The following is a 20,759-nucleotide window of genomic DNA, read 5'->3' as shown; positions in this document are numbered from 1 at the left end:
AAGAGGTGTGTCTTGCTTCCAAAAGGTAGGCTAGGATCAGAGCCAGAGAAGCAGGCAAAGATGAATGTGCTCCAACTTTCTGCCATCATAATTTCTTGTGCTCTAAGGTAACTGTTGAAAACTCCGTCTTTATGGTTCAGTATGTCCTTGCTTTTACCACTCCAATTGAACTCAAAAGCCAAAGTGATATTTTATTTTGAGGGAGGACAAAGGACAATCCCAATCTCTCCAGTTATGTCTGTCTGAGGCTTAAAGCCCCCAGACGGGGTTTACAGTCAGCCCTATGTGATGCTCTCTTTGGTTAGTTTTATTGGGGGGCACTTGGAGGCTTAGTCACACAATCAGCCCAAACCAGCCCCCAAAAGGACCTTCTAGGGGGGCATTGGGCCCAGGTCATCATCTGGACTCATTCTTCCCCAGAACTGGGCTCCTTGTTGGGCAACCTTGGCATCCGTTCCTGTCTGACTCATCTTTGCGGGAGTCCTATCACACTGCATTCTCGAAAGGGAAGGAGATAGGAGACTATATCTCTTTATTTCCGAGGTGGCAACTTGGTCCCTATTCAAATTGACCCACATCCCTCTAAGTGATCACTCTGCCTATGAATGGAAATAGGAAGACTGAGTTGTTCAGGAGGCAAATGCCTCAGTGACTACTTGCCTTACAACAGAGTCTCTGGGTGGTGCTACTCTGGTGGCTGCACAGGAGGGTGACCACAGGACCACCTAGGCAGAGAACTAGCTCATCCTTTTCCTTTCAACTGCTGCTTTAAGTGAGATTAATTTCAGTCCTTTCCCCATTGCCTGGTGTCACTCCTCACTCAGCTTCCAGAACCCTCCTCTGGGCTTCTATGGTAGGTGCCAAATGGAAAGTCTCTTTCTGGGTGGTGTTTCTGGGGCAGTGGGCAACCGTAGGATTGCAGGGGAGGAGGAGAGATTAGATACTGCCCTACACCTGGTACCTAAGCCTTTGGTAAGAAGGTCTCCCTTTCTCCAGGTTCAGGATCATTGACTCAGAAGTGCTGGCTGCTTCCCTAACAGACCGAGTGCGTGTCCGGGGCCTCCTCAGGAAAGATAGAGGCCCCACACCTGAGAGCTGCTGAGCCCTGCAGTGGTTTGCAGAGCAGATTTGGAGCCTTTCCATCGGACACAGGGACAGTATGTGAATTTCTTCCATTCTCCTAGGGGAAGTTTCCAAAAGTTTTCCAAGAGCCTTTTGAGCTGTGGTCTAAATCCAGGGCCTTGGCACCACTCCAGGGAGGAACCTCATTTACTTTGGCACCTGGCCGCTTCCTATTCCATCACAGGCTCAGAAAGTATGGAATCAGGCTCTGCTGGGAGGCACATGGAGACTGTGGCTGCCCAAGCCCTCAGGGACCTCCCATTCTCACCCCACTGTTGGCTTTGAGGTTTAAGGGAGTTGTGCACAAAAGAATATTTGATGAAGAGTTCATGCTTGTTGGATCATGGACGATTTTACAAATACTCACATTTTCCTTGCAGATATTTTCCCCCTCCAAGACTAGAGAAAATGTATAGTGTTCATTTTGGAGGATCTATTCAAGAGGCTTATCAGGAATGATTTTCACAATCAAGAAATCGATTTTTTTTTCATCAGGCTCATGGGTAACACAGTCTTGTGAGGCCAAGTGTATGCCTGATGCAGGAATGCTGGTTTTGCCCCTAACATTCTCAAAATGTACAAATTGGACAATTAATTTACTCTTTTATTTTTGGCAGGGGTAGGTAAGGAGGGCTTGCCAGTTCCCATTACTTTACCGCAGGCACTCCCAGAAATATATTAATTACTTGAGTGTCAGGAAGGCCACCAATTGTGTACCAATGCTAGGGCTCTCAGCTCCAGCTTCTTGCTCCCACTTTTCCACCAGTGGGTCATCATTTCAAAGATATCTTAGAGCCTCCCCTCCATCAACATGCATGGAAACACCACCATGGTTCACCAGAGACCTCATCCCTGCCTCATCCTGCCCAATGTCCCCAGGAAGCAGGATGCTAAAGCCCGCTAGTGCTGGCATTGCCTCTTGGCATTTGCCCAACCCGTTGGGCTGTGACTGTGGTGCTCAGTATCTCTCAGGACTGAGATCTGTTCCACTTTCCCCTGCTCATCCCCAGATAGTAATTAGCTCATGTCTTTCAGAGGTATGGTGACCAGAATTAGTTTTCCACTTTGGCTGCCTTATGGAATTTTATAAACAGTTTTATTCTTGTGTTTTATGTCTTGGTGTTTTTGTTGGCTTTGGCAGGGAATAGGCCTGAGGTCAAGGTGTGTTAGAAGTGGGAGGGGTGGAAATCGAGTGCATTCTCAAGGGGTCATGACCAGAAATTCTGTCCCCATTCTCTCCTCTTGATTTGATATGTGTTGCTTATATTTCTGTTTAGGGTAAAAGCACTAAAAAGAAAAGTAACCCGGAGTTTAGAAGGTTTTATTTTCATAGTTTAAAATAAAGCACTTTGTTAGGGGTGCCTGGCTGGCTCAGTTGGAGGAAGCATGGGACTCAATTTTCGGATTGTGAGTTTGCACCCCACATTGAGTGTAGAGATTATAAATAAACTTAAAAAATTTTTAAAGTAAAGCATTTTGATGGTCATTTTTCCTTTTTGTGTGCGTGTGTGGTAAAAGCGTTTACTTGGAATGCCTATATGCATCCCCCCCCCCCCAGTTTATTAAGAGATAATTGACATAAAACATTACCATAGTTTTAGGTATACAACATGAGGATTTGATATTTATATATATTGTGAAATGATCTCTGTAGTAAGTTTATTTAACATCCACCACCTCACATAGTTGCATTTTGTCTGGTGATGAGAACTTTTAATATTTACTCTTTAGCAACTTTTTTTTTTTTTTTTAAGTAGACTCTGTGCCCAGCATGGAGCCCAGCACAGGGCTTGAACTCACAACCCTGAGATCAAGACCTGAGCTGAGATGAAGAGTCAGACACTTAACTAAGCCACCCAGGCACCCCATCTCTTAACAACTTTCAAATTGTGTCATTTTTTAAAAATGGAGTTTTTAATGGAGTGAATGGGCCCTCTCCACTCCCTGCTCCAACGGTGCCAGGTTCACTTCTGGGCTCATCTAGTTATCACACGACACTGTAGCTGTTTGCCTACTTGTCTGTTTCTCTCACTAGACTGAGTTCCCTGAGGCCCGGAATACTTCATCATTATTTTCCCAGCAACCAGCACAGTGCCTGGCACACATCGGGGCTCAATAGACATTTGTTGGATGAAGAGAACACACCAATAAATATGCCAGCACCTTTTTTCTTCCTTTTTATTTTTATTTTTTTTTCATTTTTTAGGAGACTGCCGCAAGGCAGCGGAATTGGGCAGGAAGCAAACGTGCAGCCTCCTGGATGTTAGGTCTACGTGCCAGCCTGTACTGGCCAGTGTGGGCCACTCTGTCCTATCTTCTGGGCCTGGTTATAATTTAGGACTTCCGTTTCCAGAATGTATGACACAATGAGAGAAGCCAGCCTTGTCTTCATCCTCGTTGGCCAAGTGGTCAGTGGGTCAGTTGTACTATCCAGCTCCACCCATGCAACTGTGGAAGGAGCCTCGGTATCCATCGAAAGATGAATGGATAAAGAAGATGTGGTCTATGTATACAATGGAATGTTACTCAGCCATTAGAAACGACGAATACCCACCATTTGCTTCAACATGGATGGAACTGGAGGGTATTATGCTGAGTGAAGTAACTCAATTGGAGAAGGACAAACATTATATGTTCTCATTCATTTGGGGAATATAAATAATAGTGTAAGGGAATATAAGGGAAGGGAAAAGAAATGTGTGTGAAATATCAGAAAGGGAGACAGAACATAAAGACTCCTGACTCTGGGAAACGAACTAGGGGTGGTGGAAGCGGGGGGGGGTGGTGAATGAGTGACGGGCACTGAGTGGGGCACTTGACGGGATGAGCACTGGGTGTTATTCTGTATGTTGGTAAATTGAACACCAATAAGAAATAAATTTATTATAAAAAAATTTTTTTATAATCAGAAAAATCAATGTTTATTTAAATTATAAGCTTAGGTACTAACTTATATAATAAATAAAAAGTATATTACTTCAGAAAAATTAAATAACATATGGCTTTCTTTCCTAGAAATATTAACCTATAAAATTTTCACAATTATACAATTTCAGAATAAATACTTCTAAGTTATGAGAATCAAATAGGACTGAGAAATGCAACACTTCCAATCATCTAAGGTATGGTTATAATCAGTACATTGGACCACAGAGAGCTGAGCTGATTACTAGTATTCTTGGAGGGTAAAGCCACAGACAGAAAGGCAAGATTGGAGGTGGTAATTCAAGGGCTGTGATGAACAAGCAGATTCTCTTGATCAGTAACTCATATTGCACCAAAACCAAGGTTTTTGATGTTCTTTTCAAGAGGTAACCAGTAGTTCCTGTGTCTTGCCCTATCAGCCCATTGCAGTACATGGCATGTCGCTCAATCTTTGTGTTTCCTCCTTGACTGACTCACTTGGCCTGGGTGGGAGCAGAGCCACATGACCCCTCCACCAAAAATGAAGAAGTATGTCATTGTGTTCTCGGGGTGTGAGCACTGTGAAGCTGGGAACCTCCCTCTTCCCCACTTTTAAGGTCACATGCATTTGTGTTTTGCATACGTCCCTGAGCATGAGGCAGTAACCACAGTGAGGCTGAGGCCCAAGGAGCAGCAGAGGCCTTCGGGGGTGGCTCATGCAGAGATGTGTCTAAACTCTATGACAGTACTGTGTGTGCATCGAATGTTGACCCTTGGGTTGGGTGATTCGAGCCCCAGGCAAAAATACCTGCCTGATGTGTAGTGAGATCTAGGCCAGCCTCAGTGCTAATGCTGGAATTTCCCCTATCAATGGGGTTCTGAACTCAGAGGCTCCCCAAACTTAAATAAAAGAATGCCATCTTTCCTTCCCCCAAAAACCTGCCCCTCAAATTTAGTATTTTCTTCGATTATGAATGTAAGCAGCAGCACCAGTAATAGCACCAACTGAAAGAGACTATTTTCAGACTACTTCACAGTGTTTAGAGGGATCCCACAATGTCATTTCCAGTCACTGCTACTTAGAAATCATGTAGCTCTTAGACCCAATAGGAGATCTTGTTTTTGTTTTTTTTTTTAACGCATTAATAAAGAAGCATTTGATGTATTTGTCAGGGTTCTCCAGAGAATCAAAACTGATGACTTATTATGAGGAACTGACTTACATGATTATGGAAGTGGAGAAGTCCGATGGTCTCTAGGGGCGAGCTGGAGGCCCAGAAAAGCCAGTGACGTAGTCCTCAGAGATGGAGGGCAGATGATAGAAGTCCCAATAGAGGTCAGGAGATGACATCCCAGTACAGGTGGTCAGAGAGAGCAAATTCTCCCTGCCTCTGCCTTTTTCTTGTATTCAGGCCCTCAGTGGATTGAATGAGGCGCACCCACACTGGGGAGAGCAATCTCTTTACTCAGTCTACCAACTGAATGCTAATCTCATCCACAAACAACCTCAAAGATACACCCTGAAAAAGCGTTTAACCTAATTTCTGGGTATTCATGACCCAGTCAAGTTGATACATAAAATTAACCGGCACACAATATAACAAACTTGGTTATTTAAAAAGTATTTTTATTACTGTATTTCAATGTCATTGGCTTCTTTGTAGTTCTATGTATTTTAGGTTATGTATTTCAAAACATCATTTTCAGAAGAGACATACAGGCTTCACTGCACAGCCAAAAGGGCTCATGACACCTAAAAATGTTAAGAACTCCCAGGAGAATAAATTCTCTCTCATGTGGCCACTAGCCTCTGGCTACTACCTGGGAGGAAACAAATCCTTCTCAAAATACTACATTTCATTGTACATTCTTTCAATGCATTTCAGGAAAGGAAGGGTATGCCATCCATACATTTATTGTCCCTTAACTCCAAATTCTCCTTCCATGGCTTGTTGGGCCATAGAACTGGGCACAGTAAGCTTTTCTCCTTCGCTGTTGGCATGATGCTACAACTTGTCAGTAGAGGACACTAGAGAGACCATGGCCAGAAGAAAGGGCTTCTACTCCTGGAAGACCCCATGTTTCCTTTTTCTTTTTGCTCCTATTGCAAGGCTACCAGAGGCATGGGGGTGAGTATCCAATGGCGCTCACCCCCATCAAGCTTTGGTGGCACCCCACAATTGTGAGTTCCATTTGTCCTTTCCTGCCCACCAGTGATGACCCACCAGCTCCCACTGGAGGTCTCCAGCTGCCACCTGGGAGAGGCAGGGGTGTTTCCTGCCAGCCATAGTCCCGGAACTTGGACAGGCTCTAACCTAAGGCAATTTAGCAAACTAATCTATCCTCCATGTGGCTAGAGCCACACCTTCCTCACCTGAATTCCAGTAGGGCTGCCCTAACAGTGTACCATAAACTGGTGGGTTAAATGACAGAAATGTATCATCTCAGAGCTCTGAGGGCTGGAAGTCCAACATGAAGGGAAGGTATTGACAAGGCTGGTTTCTTCTGCAGGGCTGGAAGTGGCTTCTGGTGGTTTGCTGGCAATCTTTGGCATTTCTCGGTTTGTAGAAGCATCCCTCTGGTCGCTGCCTTAATCTTCACGTGGTGTTCTCCCTGTGTCTGTGTCTGTGTCCGAATTTCCCCTTTTTACATATGACACCAGTCATTTTGGATTAGGGGACCCACTCTACTCCAGTACAAGCTTATACTGACAACTGATTGCATCTACAACGATCCTATTTCCAAATAATGTCACACTCCAAGGTACTGGGGGTTAGGACTTCAATGTATGGATTTTGGGGGACATAATTCAACCTATATCACCTACCTCTTAAGTTTGCTCTTGCCTTCAGTTCTCTCTCAGCCTTAGGGTATTTTTTTGAGATAATTTTTGCCCCTTTATAGCTAACACCCTTATAACTAGATAATTTTTCCTCTGTTAAACTTTTCCCCTCTCCTGACTAAGCCCTAACTGATATGAGAGTAAAGGGATCTAATAGACGGAGTGTGTGCCAGGCACTTTGCTTTCAATTTTTCTCAACCTTATGAGGTAGGTATTATCCTCATGCCCAGCTATAAGCTTTGTCTCACTTTTGGTGAGTGCCCGTGCTGGGACTCAAACTCAGTTGTGTTTTTTTGGTTTTGTGTTTGGTTTTCCCAAAGGTTGTGCCCTCTATTGCACAGTGCTAAAGACAACACAGACTAAACATGACTATATGGATATCTAGCTAGTCTTGGCCTCACCATGATGGGCACTGTCTCCATCCCATAGAAATGTTGGCTTCATTGATTCATTCTCTCATTTATTCATTCAAAAAGACATTTGCTGCATGTATTGACTACCATATGCTAAGTTCTGTATGCTAAGGTTCACAGAGGTGGCTGGAGCCCTGATTGCCAAGAGCTAAAAGAAAAATGGTGGAGGTTGACAAGGGAGAAACATGTCAGATGTTGTCAGAAGGCATCTCTGAAAAGGTGAGGCTTGAAGTCTGGAAAACAGCCAACCAGGAAGAAATTGAGGGAAGGATGTTCCCAATAGAAGAAAGTGCAGAAACAAAGGTATGAAGAGAACTAGGCATGGATTGCTAGGGAAATCATATCTGCATTGGCTGAAGGAAGTGCGAATGTTAAAGCCAGGGAATAGGTAATGTTTCTCAACACAAGGGATTCCGAAGTTTGTTTTTAAAGATTTTATTTATTTATTTATTCATGAGAGACACAAAGAGAGAGGCAGAGACACAGGCAGAGGGAGACGTAGGCTCCCTGTGAGGAGCCCGATGCAAGATGCAATCCCAGGACCCCAGGATTACGACAAGAGCTGAAGCAGACACTCAACCACTTAGCCACCCCACCCAGATGTCCAGATTTTTCAGGTTTTCAAGTGCAAAACAAAAGTGTTTTAGGCATGGTAAAGCAGAGTATTCATGAAGTGAAAATGGAGTTGTAGAAAGGCCATTTATATGGAAGGTCTGGGCAGCATAATAACAAAAGGAACACATGCTTTGGGTCAGTACGGTCTGGGTTCATCATAATACAGACTCTGCCCCTTACAGTGACATAATGTGGTACCAGTGACTCAGCCCAGAGAGTCACAATGTCCTAATCTGGGAAATGGGGATAATTATTTACCTCATAGAATAAGATAAAATATGAAAATCTCACATTGGATATTAAGACCACAGCTGTGAGCTAGAGGCTCAAAGGGTCACAGTGTGGTTCTTTGCTGGGCCAGCCTGGGGGGCAATCCCCAAACAATACCTCTCTTGAGCAATTCTTCGGTGATACCAGTGCTCCTCAAACATTTTTGGCCTTGCATGCTTGTCAGTCACAAAATTCTGAATGCACACCCCAAATAGAGAGGTATTTATTAACAGATTATGTAAATGTGTTATTACTCTATTAACATACTATATACCCATTATGAAACATAAACAAGATTGAGGAGTACAAGATAAAGACAAAATAAACAATCTAAATAAATTGTTTTACTTTATTTGTGGTGCCAAGAGCCTTTGCCCTATCGCCAATCAGAAACCCCATTTTATGTGAGAACACTCTGATTATAGAGACTTCATTTCTGAAAATCTTAATTTACATTTTGTGATACAGTGACTACTTGATTTATAAGCTTGCTTTTAAGGCCATTAGCGACTAGGGAGATCCGTCACACAGATGCAAATGAAAGAAGTGCATGCATCTTTGGCTCAGCTCACTAAATTATCATGGTCGCTAGCAACTTAGCTGAGGCCAAATGGTGACTGAGGGCAATGGAATGATGCCCCCTCACCGTAGACTTGCCCAGAAATGAATAAATACATATAAAACTAGGGTGAATTCATGTGTTCAATGTTCAACAAATCTAAGGATATTAACTCGGTGCAAAATTGAAATGAAAAATTCTCTTAGCTGTGTCTTTGCAGCTCCCCCCTAGCCAGCCCTGCAGAAATGAACTTTTGCACTACTTCCCCATCGTGGGCAGGGTATTCTATTTGACATGGCAGCTGACTTCCCACAGAGCAAGCGAGAGATCTGAGAGAGTGAGGCAGGAGGCAGTGCCTCCTATGACTTAGCCTCAGAAGTGAAATGCCATTGCTTTCCTGCATTCAATTCAGGGGTACCCTGATTTGGTGTAGGAGGGGACTACCTAAGAGCACAAATCTCAGGCAGCATGGATCTTTGGGGACCATGGGAGACTGGCTATGAAAGAAGGTGGAAGAAAAATGAGAGAGGAAGCTGGGGAAAAAGAGAACAGAACACTCACAAAACAGTGAATCCAACTCAGCAAAGTAACAGAGAAGTACCAGCATGTCACTCTGTAGTGGCCTTAAGAAAGAACCAGATCAGATTATATGAGGAGGATGGAGGATGCTGGGAGGAAGTTTTCCAGAAAAAAAAAAAAAGTAATAGACTGACCATCTGATATGTTTAAGTATCTTAAAAAATTTCGTTGGTATAGAAATATTTTATAGGAGAAGATCAAGCCTTCCCCATATAGGTAACTATAAAGGGAAAAACTGACAAGGCAACTGTAAGGACAGGAAAACAAAACATTTTGCAAGCAAGAAAACATAATAATAGTAGACAACTTAGGTTTTACAATGAATATTATTTATATGAAGATACCTTTATTGGCCTAAAAATGGGACATAAGTATTAGGAAGATGGCCAGAGAGGACATGGGGTAGGGAATGCACAAGCACTAAATCTTCATTTAGCATAACAGAAAATCAATAAGTAATGTCCAGCTTTTAAAAAACTCACATAAGCATACTACTTAGAAATCTAGAAGTAAATATCAAACAAAACAGTTGAAGAATTTAAGTCATCTCCTCTGGGAATCAGAACCAAAGGTGTGGGAGGTAGAGGGGGAAGGCAGGGACCACTGCTTTTTGTTATAAGCCATTTAGTACAATTTAATTTTTCTCTGCTTCTATTTAAAAAAAAAGTCTAGTTCAAACAATATGTATAAAGTAGAACTCCTAGGAACTAGCGGCAAGCATTTCTGAGTTTCTGCATCATGCTTTAAAATTACATCTACGGCTGCATGTATACTTGAAGAATAAACTGCCACTGTGATGAATATATAAACGTTTTTACCATATCATGTGTAGTCCATTATGGGAACTAAAACAGATGGGAAGTATACAAATAAATGACTATTTACACATACACAAATTTTTGTTTGGTATTTTTAAACTGAGCATCCAGAACATGAAGACAGACCTCTATAATTGGTATACTGGAGGAAGTGGTATTTATTTCTAGAGTTCCAAGTGTACATACAAATAAATTACCCATTAAAAACAAACCCTTTCAGAAAGCATTGCTGTGGTCCTTCAGCTGTCCAGCCTCTTCCCTTTCTGCCCATCTCTGGATTTTTCAGTCCTGCCTCCAGGGTGCCTGCAACACCTCCTCCTTCAAGATTTCAAGGCCTCGGCTCCACTTCCACTCCTCCCTCCCGCTCCACATCCCACAGCTCTGGATCCACACTTCATTTATGAAATTTTAAGCTTCTGCCTTGTATTATTTATGTCCATGTCTTAAGGAGGTTTGTATTCCAATTAGCAGTTTTCTCCTCCAAGTATGCGTCCTTCTTTGCACCCCCTTCACTAGAATATTCTACACTCATTTTTTCAATTGCTAAGTTATTATAAGCAGCCAGCCGCCCTTATCAAAGCTTAAGGCTACCCACAGTTATTCTATAATGAAAAGAGTAGCTTTTAAAAGTTATTACCTGGGAGCTTAGTGTTCTTATTAATATTTCTGGGAAGCTAGAGGCTCCTAGGGAGCATGTGAATGAACACTTTGGTCAATAGCTGGCTTTCTTCAGTGATAAATTCACTTCAGCATTACTCCTTTATCTTACTAGTGTGCTTCAAACATTCCAGGTACCTGAACAACAAGCTAAACGGAGACCTCTGCCTGAACTATCACTTTTTGTCATATTTACCTAACTTAAATGCAAATACATTTGATTAAACCTGCATAGGTATAATGTTCTTAAATGGAAAACAAAATATATGTAAAACATGAAGATGAACAAAAGAACTCAAAGAAATATCTTACTTGCTTTGCACTGGCCAGAGCTCCCCTTTCCCTTAGAAGCCTTGAGGGCCCCCTCTGTCTCCTTTGTGCTTCAGAGACATCTTAGCAAAAGCTGAAAAGTGAGTACATTGAGGTGGGCCCTTTAAGGACTTACCTTGGGACCCTGTAGTGGGAGGGGTGGTGAAAACTCACTAGATTAAAGGTAAGCATATTAGAACTTCTATTTGTATTTAATTTTTATATTAAAAGTAATTAAGTTACTAACATTATATAGGAGTTGTCACCAACATCATCGTCAACTCCACATGTCAGATGCCACCTGTCACTTAGAGCCCTGAGGAAAGAGTTCCCACACATGGCAGTGGGGGTGTGTATGACCATGACCCCCATTCAACTGTTTAAAAGTAGCTTTTAGAATATACCACCAAATCTAACTGAAATAAGCCTCACAGAATAGACAAGGAAGCACTAATAATGCAATGGACCACCAGAAAGTGGCAAAATGGACATGTGGTCTCAGGATGCTTTCTTTATCGGCCCTAAGATGATAAGGTAAAAAAAAAATGATCATGTGATTTTATTCTGTTAAGACTGATCAAAACCTTCAAGAATTTCAAGAAAAGACTCAAAAGAGGGACGCACAGCCATTATTTGTAATAATGAACCTTAACAATAGTGTATATTGTGCCTTGGGGATTGACAATTAGCTACAAATGTTTCCTGGAAGAGTAAGATATTTTTAAACTGAGCATCTAGAACATGAAGACAGACCTCTATACTTGGTATACTGAAGGCAATAGTATTTATTTCTCTAGAGTTCTAAGTAGTAGTTTATGGAACTATTTAAAAAAAAAGTTGGACACTATCTATTGATTTTCTGCTATCCTAGATGAAGATTTAGTGCTCCTATATTCCTTACCCCCACGTCCTCTCTTGCCATCCTCCCAATAGTTGTATCCCGTTGTTAGCTAAATCAATAAAGGTATTGACATTAGTATGTTCTTGTGCATAATACCCATTGCAAAACCCACGTAATCCACTATGTTTTTATTCTTGCAGTCTTTTCCCTGTAGTTTGCTTTCTTTATACTGAGACTTCATTTTCTCCCTATCATTTTGTTTATCAACCAACTTTTTTATGCTTAAATCTATCAGATGGTGTACCATTTTATCATTGTTGCTTTTTTTCCTGGAAACCGCCCCTACCCCAGCACCCTCAATCCTCTTCATACAATCTGAACTGTTTGCTCTCTAAGCCTGCTGCACTACATTGTTCTGTATTATCCGAGGCTTATTAAGGGACGAAGTGGAAAAGGAATTACAGTAAGATTGACAAGGGGCTGGTTTGCCCCAAGAAGGAATTTGGATTTCATTAAGTTATTGGAGAACCATTAAGAAGTGACGAGAGGAAATCTGTTTGAAGGAGTCACTGCACCAGAGCAAACCATGGTCAAGATCTCATCTATCCTGAAGTTCAGCTCATAGCTACACCCTATCCTTCCTGTGGAACCATCATCCATACAGTTAGGCTATAAAAAGTAGGACTTGGAATAATGAAACATGCTGGTCTCAAATTGAATGTTGAGGCACTTATAATGGGAAGAAAACAATCTCTGATAAAAGGTCAAGGATAAGGAATTTTCAGTGTCACAGGAATTCATGGTCAGGCTCGTGTAGATCTCAAAATTTCTTCACATGTCGTGCTTCTCAAAATCCACGTCAGAGCAAATATTTATTTCTTTTGTTATTTTTTAAAGATTTTATGTATTTATTCATGAGAGACAGAGAGAGAGAGGCAGAGACACAGGCAGAGGGAGAAGCAGGCTCCACGCAGGGTGTGGGATTGGATCCCGGGTCTCCAGGATCACTCCCTGGGCTAAAGGCGGCGCTAAACCACTGAGCCACCCAGGCTGCCCACAAACATTTATTTAAAATGTAAACCTCGAAGCTGGAAATAAGGCCAATCAGGACCATTCAAGAAATTACAAAGGTGATTTGAATTTCAAAGGGCAGAGACAGAAGGAGAAATGTGGTTCTGATGGCCACATTGATGTAGGCAGAGGCAACAGAACCACCCCTCCAATTCCCTCATACTTTGGACTCTCTTCACCTACTTTTGTCCTGTCTATACTTTTGTCATTTATATTAAAATTAATACTATCATAATGATTTTACTGTCTTATAGTAAACTATTTTACTGTCTTATAGCACTTAATAATTTTCCAATGATTTCACAAAAATCCTATTAGGCCTCTGAACAGCATTTGAGGTAGATATATGGTGGGGGATAGGTTATGTAATTGGATAGGGTTCGTTGTATAATTCCCATTTTTATAGGTAAAGAAGCTGGGACAAAGAGAGGTTTAATGGCTTCCTGAGAGTTCCATAGCTGGTCAGCAGCCTCAACAACTTGGAAGAGTAGTTTTCCAACAGTTGGAAAAACTACTTCCTGTCTTTCTTATTTCACTTCCAATTCTTTGTTTCCTTCTTCTCAACATGGTATACATTATAAGCAAAGTGTACCACTTATCGTATTTTGTTTTCTGTTAATAATTTATGAATACTTTTAATGATCATAAAAATTGATATTAATGAGTTTATTGTGCTGATATAAATATACATTAAAATTCTATTGCAATTTATTTGTTTTAAGATTTTATTTATTTAGGGATGCCTGGGTGGCTCAGCAGTTGAGCATCTGCCTTCAGCTCAGGGCGTGATCTTGGAGTTCTGGGATCGAGTCCCACATCAGGGTCCTGCAGGGAGCCTGCTTCTCCCTCTGCCTAGAGGCAGATTCACGAACTGAGCCAAAGGCAGAGGCTCAACCTCTGAGCTATCCAGGTGCCCCTAAAATTGCAATTTAATATATTTTAATAATTATAGAAGTTTAATCATTTAAAATTATTAAGCCAGGCTTTTAAATAATGAATAGTTTTACAAATAATGAATAGTTTATCTTAAAATCCCATCTTTTTTACTTGCATATGGTTCTCAACCTTCTCCCCTGCCCCATCCTATTGATCCAAGGGTTACCCACTCCTGAAGTGGTGTGGAAATGTTCCCCCCACTCTCCTGTTTGAAGTTCACATGAGCCTCAATTTCAGAAAGCTGGATTCTCACGCTCTAAATGTGTACAAGAAATTAGGAGGGTTTAAGTGAGGAGAGGCACGGCTGATCCACTTTGCCAGCAGATTCTTTGGCTTACAAAGGTTTCCTCATAGGATCTGTACAAACATCAAACTTTCTGTGTGTTTTTAGTTTAATCCAATGATCAATGTAAATTCAGCATCCCTGGCGTCTCCAGGCAGGTGCACCCCGCCTACTGCTGTGGCGCTGAAGCCCCGACCACACGGGGGAGCTGACATCCGAGTGGGGTGGATGGCACCTCCCCCTACTTCCCTGGCAGTGGGTCCAAACATCTGGCCCACGCAGGAGCGTGTCATTCCGTGCAGCTGAGGCGCCACTCCGAGCTCCAGGATCATCAGGAAGATCAGGACTACTGTGCCCTGCCATGAAGTGCTCTTGGCGGTTAACCATCACCAGTCAGTCTTCATCTTTATTGCTTTCTGCTCAGTGAGTCCAGAGCCTTGCTCCTCCAGGGCCACAAACACAGAATATCCCCCAAACACCCAGGCCAGTGTCCCCAAGAGCTCCCAATGGGACAAAGACAGTTCTCAGTAGGGGACTGTGCCACGTGGACCTAATCCCCAGCCACACACTGTCTGCCTGGGGTCAAGCTGGCCTGCATACATGTTTTGTTTAATTTGCAGCATTTTTTAAATTGTTTAAAACAGATATCAACAATTTAGAATGAAGAGTCACAGCAAGTCCTGCTTTTCCATTCCTTTTGAAAAACAGGAATTCTCCAAAAAAGAATGACATTTTGCCATTTGCAGTGACCTGGATGGAACTAGAGGGAGCTATGCTAAGTGAAACAGGCCAGTTGGAGACAAATACATGCTCTCACTCATTTGCAGAATTTAAGAAACAAAACAGAGGCTCATAGGGGAGGGGACGGAAAAATAAAAGAAGATGCAATCAGAGAGGGAGATAAACCATAATAGACTCTTAACTCTAGGAAACAAATTGAGTGTCGCTGGAGGGGAGGCGGGTTGGAGGGATGGGGTACCTGGGGGACCAGCATTAAGGAGGGCACGTAATGAAATGAGCACTGGGTATTATTGCAACTGATGAACAACCACTAAATTACAACTGAAACTAATAATACCCTATATGTTAATTAAAGTGAATTTAAGATTTTATTTATTTATGAGAGAGAGAGAGAGGCAGAGACACAGACAGAGGGAGAACCAGGCTCCATGCAGGGAGCCTGATGTGGGACTCAATCCCGAGTCTCCAGAATCAGGCTCTGGGCCCAAGGCAAGGGCTAAACCACTGGGCCACCCGGGCTGCCCTAAATTGAATTTAAAGAAAAGAAAAAAAAAGGAAAATAGGTATTTTGGCAGCCCTGGCCCCAAATTCCTATAAGACACCTGTGGATTTGTATTAGGCCAAGACTCCCCTGTTCACAGCAGCACCCACCTGCCAGAGGGGATCTCCAGGTGCCTCCCTGGTCCCAAAGGGTTGGAGTGCAGGGTGCCTGCCCCATGACGCTCCCTTAGGGGCCTCCCTCCCTTCTCAGCCTGGGCCACCCAGTGCTTTCGTGGCTTGCAGTGTCCGTGCGCTGGGGAAGGGTCAAGGCTTCTTCTCTGGTTAACCTTGAGTTCTCACTTTGTTCTGTCACTTTCAGAGCTGGAGCTGCCTCTTACCCCAAGTAGCCCTGATTTTCATCCCGCAGGCCCCAGAACTAGCTCCTATCACCCCACACGTGATAGGACTTTCCTCTCAGACTCCGGGAACACATCTGGTGGACACCAGGTGTACCCAGCTGAAGTGAGGTTCAGAGCAGCAAAGGCTGTCCCAGGTCAGCTGGAGCTGGCAGATGTCAGGCAGAGAGAAGCGCGGCGGCGGCCTGTCCCCAGCTTTCTCGGGCCCAGGGAACAGCTTCTTTCTCCTGCTGCTCCAGAGCCACCGGAGGGAGGTGGCCCTGCCAGGCTTCACGCCTAAATTGGTTCAGAGGGGAACAGAACAAGCCTGTGAAGGAAAGGGGGCCTGAGAGGGAAGGCCTAAGGGTGCACACAGCGCATGGGGAGGAAGAGGAAGGCTCATGTCTTGTCTTTGCCACTCGTTAGCAGTGAGACATTAAAACAGTACTTAAGTTCACTAAGTTTCAATTTTCTCATTAATAGGACCATTAATACTTTATAGGTTTTTTGGAGAATTAATGACATAAAGATTGTACAAAATTCAGTCAAGTGCCTGGCACATAGTAAGTCCTTATTAAATAATATTGCGCCCAGGCAATAAGTGATTGAGAGGCCAGGTTTGAGAAGGGCTGTCCAGAACATCTGTAATTAATCTCTGAATCTTTTTTTTTTTTCCAGCTCCACAAGGAGATGATTAAACTAGATTTGATTGTGATTTTCAAACCTTTTATTTATTTATTTATTTATTTATTTTTAACTGCAAAACTCTTCCTTCGAGAATAATCTTAGATAAATATTTGATCTAACCTAGGTGGGAACAGTGTGGTAGAGGCCAGGATGAAGGAGACCCACCGGCTTTCTTTCACATCGCCTCTCCAAATTATCCCTGAGTCACCTTTGTGGAATCCTAGGGCTCCTCAGCACAGTTTCGTAGTTTATAGGATTTGAAGTTCTCTAAACTATTTTGCTCCAGCTCTAATATTTTATGACCACGAAGACTGGCATTTGGCCATGAAATGGAAGTTGAACTTGAAATTACACTGACACAACCTGTTCCCTATGCTAAGTCCTCTTCTGACTTAATGCATTTCTTCCGTCATTGCCATTCTTGGTCACCAGTTAGACCCCCCTCTCTTAGGGAACAATCCCTCCCTTCACCTGCTTCTACCACAGGGAGACACTGGGGCAGGAAGCTGACACGATGCCACTGCCCAGATGTCTCAGGTGCCATTTTGCGGCCTAGCCTCTAGGCGAGCAGTGGACCTACACTAAAGCCAGAGGCCGAGTTTTTGACTGATAAGGCCCTTGGCTAATTGCAGGGCATAGTTTTAAAACAAAATAACCTATCTTGAGGAAAATGAGCTGTCTCAGTATTTCAGTGCTTTCCTTCAATTAATAGGTAACCTATCACTCATATTTTCTTCTCTAACTCTACTTATTTATGAAGGTATAAACTGTCCACAAAACTCCAGTCAGCTCTGACTGGGCAGGAGCTGCTCCATTTCCTTCATATTCAGAGCAGGTCACTTTGCTGCTCAAACCCTCAGGGCACTCTCACTTGGGATGAGATGAAATTCAAAGACTTCCTTAGCCCCAGACCTCATCTACTGCTTTCCTCCTGGCCCTCACTGCCACAGTCATACTTGACTCTGTGGTTCTTCCAATACCTGAAACATCTCTTCTCACATGCTGTTTCTGTGTCTGGAAGACTTGCCCTCCAGAGAACCATGGGACTCCATCCTTCCTCAACATCCCCCTCAAGGAGGTTTTTCCTGACCACCTTATCTACAAAGAGCATCCCCAGCCTTTTTTTAGACCTGTACCCTGCTCTTACTCCGTACCTCTCATCTCCATCCTACATAGAGTGGGTGCATATGTTGGCCATTGCTTGTCCTCCACCCCTTCTCAGGAGAGCAGAGATTTGATCTACCGATTTCACTACTGAGCTCTGCTTCTGGAACAGTGTTTGGCATGTAGGTGCTCAACAAAAACCTGTCAATGAATGGCTGGATGACCTAAGCTGTTGCTTGTGCATGTGCATCAAGGTTATAAACTCACAATCCTGCAGAGGTGTAGTGGAACCAGTTGGCTGTCAGCTGCTTGTCTTGTGTGCAATCTAACAACGTCTAGATTTCTGTCCCTTTTAAGCTCATGCCATCTCATCAGAGAATGAGCCAGACATCCTGTTAGCAGGTAACTTCGGTCTGACTCCAGATATATGTTCATTATCTTAACCCCAGCATTATGATTACACCTCCGGTCCCCATTCTTTTTTTTTTTTTTTTTTTTTAAGATTTTATTTACTTATTCATGATAGACACACACACACACACACAGAGAGAGAGAGAGAGAGAGAGAGAGAGAGAGAGAGGCAGAGACACAGGCAGAGGGAGAAGCAGGCTCCATGCAGGGACCCCAACATGGGACTTGATCCATGGTCTCCAGGATCACGCCCTGGGCCAAAGGCAGGCACTAAACCACTGCGCCACCTAGGGATCCCTCCGGTCCCCATTCTTAAGTCAGAACTTCCATCTCCTAGTCCTTAATCTTACGTTTCCTTCTCATAGTATCCTGGCTGTCCGATGTGTTTCCCAGAATCCCCTTCCTTGTGTGGTTCTGAGTTTGAGTTTGTCAAAAAAGGAGGTTGACTAAAGCATGCTCTGAGAGAAACAGATGCTGAGATGCCACTTACTGCCAGTTGCTTCATGGGTCTCTGCCCTGACCTCAGCTCTTCTATCTCATGGTGGGCCGTGCTAACCAACAGCAACCCTGGCCCACCACCAGATATAGAGACAGCACACTTCCCCACCAGCTCTCCTCTCTGCTGTGGTTCCTTTCTGTTAGCTAGATCTGCCTGGCTCCCTGGGTCCTTGCAAGCTCCAAATTGTCCATCTGCACTAGTGCCTCAGGAGGGCGGGTTAGGGGATTCTTCCCAAACCTCCAGCTCTCCTCATCAGACCTTTACCTCTCAGCTCCTCCTACAGTTTTGTCAGGTCTAATTCCTGTAATAAAGTCCTATTCCAAGTACTCTCCTTCCTCTTCCCTAATGGGACTTTCACTAATCCACATGAAGACTATCACGCACTCAGTCTGCAGATTGATTATTTTTCCAGTTATCCACATTGTATTAAATACAGATACTTTTTAAGTACCTGGTATCTCTGTTTCTCTCTCTCTCTTTTTTTAAGAGAGAGAGAGATTGAGAGGGAAAAAGAGCATGTATAAGCTGGGGGTGGGGAGGGTCAGAAGGAGAGAGAGAAAATCTTAAGCAGGCTCACACTGGGTGCAGAGCTGGATGCAGGCCTCAATTACACAACCCTGAGGTCATGACAAACTGAAATCAAGAGTCAAATATTCAACTGACTGAGTCGCCCAGGTGTCCCCATGCCTTCCTCTTCTAAGTAGCATGACTTCAATGATAATAATGAACATATGTAACATAACTTGGTTTATTTCCCAAAATATGCTCTGGCAATTTTAGATGGGATATAGTTAAATGCTTTAAAATTATTTTAATAAATAATATGAAGTAGAAAATATAAGTAACATAGAAACTCATTTCATAGATGTTCTTATCAGAATGGAGCCAAATTTATTTAGATTTTAAAAAGGAAGGATTGGAGAGTTACCGTGAAGGTATGGTACACATCATGAAGCTGCAACAAGAATGACTGACATTTGGGAAACCCATCCAGTTACCAATGTGAGGGGTCCAGAGACCTGGATTGCACCTCCTTCTCCAGGGCTTGGAGTTACAGAGGCAGATGGCTGCTCCCTGTGTGCAATGCATAGCAATCTTTGAGAGCACTAGAGTCCTCCTCCTAGATGACCCATCCAGCCCCAGCCTGTCTCTGGATCACTGCCAGCCCCTAATATTTCAGCCTACACACTTTCTGATTACTCAGCACCTCTTGAAACACCTGCAATCACTCATGCCCTTATTTCTACCACTTTGTTCTCTCACTACTATATGCCTGGTAAGTTTGCATATCTTAGTTCTTTTGAGTCATATTTCTACTGGGAATTCGAGAAAGAAATGTTTTTAATTGCAAAAGAAGTAGATGCCCATTGAAGACATTGGAGGAGTAAAGTATTAAAAATTTGTCTTTGCTCACCCATTACTTTCACTCAAACCTCATCGTCCAAGGGCAGCCTCTTCCCCAATTTGATGTAGATTCTCCCAGAATTTGTTTTCCTTTTAAGTATTTGTACATAGGATTTTAAAAAATAAAATGGGACGTTCTATGCTTACTATTCAAGACATCCTCTTTTGCATTCATCAGTAAATCATGGATATGCTTCCATGTTACATACAAGCCCTCTTCATCTTTTTTAATAGCTGCATAGAAAGTTCACGGTATACTTTTTTTGGAAAATGACTCCTAAAGGCCAAGGAACTATTTTCTGTCTGTTACAACACCATTGGAAGACTTGAGAAAATAGATCATTTTCTGTGCTAATGGTTCAGGTGAGAAACCCCACTTGAGAGAGCCTGCGTGTCAGACACCACTTTGGATGTTCATCCCTCTCTAACCTGAGGATTCCTTCAAATTTCTCATTTCTTCCTATTCTAATAAGCCATCTATCCCATGCCTTGTTGTCTCCTTAGTTAATAGATGAGATCAATGTCTCTCTAGATATACATAGTTATCATATATATATATATATGTGTGTGTGTGTGTGTGTGTGTAGTATATACATATACTATAGAAGAGGGGGAAAAAGTCTTTTCCTTTACCCCCTTAGGTTTTGTGACTGGAGCTCTGGAAATTAAACTGACAAAAGGCAGACTAAAAAGAGAAAAATAATTTTATTAACTCGTGCAGTGCACATAAACATGGAAGAAACTCAGGATACCTGGGTGGCTCAGTGATTGAATATCTGCCTTTGGCTCAGAGTGTGATCCTGGGGTTCTGGGATAGTG

Source organism: Vulpes vulpes, chromosome 1, assembly GCF_048418805.1.
Source record: "Vulpes vulpes isolate BD-2025 chromosome 1, VulVul3, whole genome shotgun sequence".
NCBI classification, from domain to species: domain Eukaryota; kingdom Metazoa; phylum Chordata; class Mammalia; order Carnivora; family Canidae; genus Vulpes; species Vulpes vulpes.
Note: the sequence above shows the minus strand (reverse complement) of the source record.